Here is a 3,512-nt window from a genome sequence, read left to right on the forward strand (position 1 = left end):
TTGTGCCTTAATTTGGAACATTTCGTAACTTAATAGATCATTGTTTAGGGGTATGTTTACACTTGTAATGTTCATTAGGTGACGGTGGTGGAGGTGGTGTAGTGGCGGTAGTGGTAGAAAGTGAGGGCAATTTATGCGCAATGTTCATCTAATTATTCTTTTTTGCGCCTAAGGCACAAGACAATCCATAAATTGTTTAGTTTTGCAGCTCAGGCGCATTATGTCACGACCCGGGCGCAGCTTTCAAATTGCGTAGTAGGCCAATTGCAACTTCGCAGGTTGCCATTTGTAGAGACCCGTATTATTATTATTATTATTTTTTTTTAGGCTATATTTTTTTTTTTGTTTGTTTTGTTAATGTATAGCCCGTCGAGATAGACAGTGCGGATATTCGGTGTGACGTGTTCGTGGGAGGATATAAGGGTAATTGTGTGAAGGGTGCACGTGTGAGTGTAGTGCGAGAAGCGGGGGATTGCTCCCCACTTCTACAATTTCCCCAGGAGACTACTTTCTCCCATTTCTCTTTTCTCACTCTCTCGGCACTCTCTCTCTCCTCCTCTCCTCCGAAAAACTTCCTCCTCTCTTCTCTCTTCGATTTCATCTACCTAGGGGGTGATTCCGGACAAGGCCCGAGAATTAAAGTTGTTATACGGCGCATGGGCTTTCCGAATATCCAAGAAAAATCATGATCGGACCGCGTGGGAGCTTGGTTGACTTGGTCAAAGGTTCGGGTTTTGCTCAAAACCCATGAGGTAGGGATCTCTTACTCTTGTTATGCGTTTATACGGCGTTTATGTACCTAGATCGTGCTTTGTTTCGTTGTTTGAGGTGGTTTGTTCCATTTCCGAAATTCTGCAGAAACAGGGTCTTTGTTTTTGGGGTTTTACGCCTTCTTAAACTCATGATTGAATTTTGGTTCCTTCGTATGAAATAGAGTAGACTTAGAGCCCGTTCTAGTGCCGCTAGAATCACTCGAAACCGTTGAGAATTGAATTTATGGTGATATCTAAAATACTGGTCTGCAATCTGTCTCGTTTTCTGGGTTTCAGCCCACTTCGAACGGCCATAACTTCCTCGTCCGATGTCCGTTTTATGTAAACTTTATATCGGTTCGAAGATCTTGAAGTCAGCTTTCATTTGCCACTGGAATCATCTTAAAACTCTTAGTACACAAAAAGTTATGATCGATTGAGTGGAGGTATGTCAATCTGTCAGGCAGATTCGTGTAGCCTCGGTAAACCCCTGTTTAACCACCCTTGGAGTGCAGATTTGACTAGGGTTCCTTTGCGTCTTTCAAAGTTCATTCAATCGCCCAACTATTGGGACTGGAATCACTCAAAAATATTAAGAACTCGATTTATAGTGATTTTTAGAAGATTGCCCTGTAATCCGAAAATCTGGGCAGCTCACTGTGCAGCGTTTTTCATTGTTTGGCTATGGTTAAACGACCCTATTGGTTATGGGTCCTTATAGGTTTTAAAGATGGGTAAGTTGGTGATGTTTCGGTGTTGGAATCATTGAAAAATAGTGAGTATGCTATTTTTAATAAATTTTTGAACATGGACTGCTCTGCTGAAAATCAGAATATCTGAAAGATCGTATCGTACGACTCGTCGAACGTGTCTGTGCCATTGATTTTTCGTTAGCATAGTTGGAGTATCGTCATAAAGGCTATAGTAGCGTAAAAGAGTCCGTGAGCATCGTAGACTATAAGAAATATCGTGACGTGCGTAATTAGTAGAGAAGTACTTGTTTGATTAAATGGAGAAATGACTGGATGGTTTGATGCTTGTAACTTGGAAATACGAATTGAATGTGAATAACAATCGGACACAACGAGAACATTCGGGGCCCATCGACGGGTGGGTGCCTGGCAGGGGATATCAGGGTCCCATAATTAGCCTGGCAGGAGCTAAAAGCTCATATTTAACACTCAAGGTCCAACCTTCTAGGTGGACGCTTGGCAGGGGATATCAGGGTCCCATAATTAGCCTGGCAGGAGCTAAATGCTCATATCATTTGCTTTCAGGGCTCGTTATCGAGTAAGTGCCTGGCAGGAGCTTAGGCTCAGACACATGACACAAAATTGGTTTATAAAGTTGATGAAAGAGATTCTGATGACTGATGATAATGAGAAATGGGATTTGGTGATGAAATGTGAAATGTGAAAGATTGTGAAATTGTACGAGATGTAATGAACGGTACTAAAGCTGTTGTTTATTTACTTAGAATGATGTAGGAATATTGATGGTCCTTGTTTGACATATGAGCAGATAGATCCTTCATATAGGTAGCCTAGAATCCCTGATCATAGTGTGCTGCTGTTGACAGTCTTGTGTACTTGGGCTTATCTGTCGTTACTCTCTTACTCTAGATGCATAACTCATCATATTTTCCTATAACTTGCGTATAGATTTCTCTACTGGGCGCGTGTATGCTCAACCCTATCATTTTCAGGTGCAAAAACAAGAAAGTTGGCATGGCGTGCATATCGTGCTTGTTGATCATGACTTTCAAAGGTATAAAAGAGGCGATTACTTGCATTTGATTTGAAAGAAGTATTTTGGAAAGGCATTTGTTACAACCGTAAGATTATTTTCTTCGGTCATTGGCATTTCGATAATTTGGGGCAAATGAGCCAAAAATGTAATATCTGAATCTTATTTGTGAACAGTAGAAAGGAAGATCTTTTGGGTATTAATTGTATTATTGCGATGACTTTATTTATCAAAAGAGTATTTTTTATTTATGTTGAAAATCAAGGGCGTGACACCATTGAAATTGCCGAACTCCGATTTCAACGTGGTTAGAACCGTTGAAAAAAAATATGTTGAGTCTATTTTCTCACTCACGTTATTATGATTTAGAATTTTTTACACATCAAAGTAAACAATGATCTTACCTCTGAGGAGTCGAAAAAAAAAAAAAAAACCATTTTTTGAACAAAAGAGGGAAATATCTCAGTACCTTTTAATTGTTTGATCTTATCATTTTTCTTTTCATTTTGCATCTTGTGAACGCTTATTTAGTTTAGTTAAGGTAACTTTTTGTGCACTGCTCTAAATCTTGTTGTAGAAATTAAAGATGAGGACAGCCCAGATGAGGCAACTTGAACAAGGCGCAAAAAAGCACGCTTCTTTTAAAATTGACCCAAAAATAGCGCGCTTCAACCAAAAAAGATAGGGCAATTTACGGGTAATGTGCATCTATGTATTCTCTTACGCGCCTCAGAGCAGCTCAATGTGCCTGGGTGCCAGACATTGTTGAATTATGCGGCTCAAGGCATATTGTCCTAGGCCTGAGGTGCATAAGAGAATACTAAAATCCAAATTACGCATAAATTGCCCTCACTTTCTACCGCTGCCACCACTATACCCTCTCCACCACTGTCACCTAACATACACTACCAGCGTAACCATGCCCCTCTCCAATGATCATTTTCACTATCTACGGGATTAATTTAGAGCAGTGCACAAAAAGTGAATCTAAATAAAACAAAGGATGATATCAAA

General features: G+C 40.0%; 1 long non-coding RNA gene across 1 annotated transcript; it reads left to right on the plus strand.

The window, feature by feature from the left end:
• The first annotated feature begins 515 nt into the window (after positions 1-515).
• LOC131311829 (uncharacterized) lies at positions 516-2,758 on the plus strand. Its single transcript, XR_009195605.1, has 2 exons — positions 516-752; positions 2,458-2,758. It is a non-coding gene; the product is annotated as an uncharacterized LOC131311829 (long non-coding RNA).
• Positions 2,759-3,512: the final 754 nt, after the last annotated feature.

Source organism: Rhododendron vialii, chromosome 12a (assembly GCF_030253575.1).
Source record: "Rhododendron vialii isolate Sample 1 chromosome 12a, ASM3025357v1".
Taxonomy (NCBI): domain Eukaryota; kingdom Viridiplantae; phylum Streptophyta; class Magnoliopsida; order Ericales; family Ericaceae; genus Rhododendron; species Rhododendron vialii.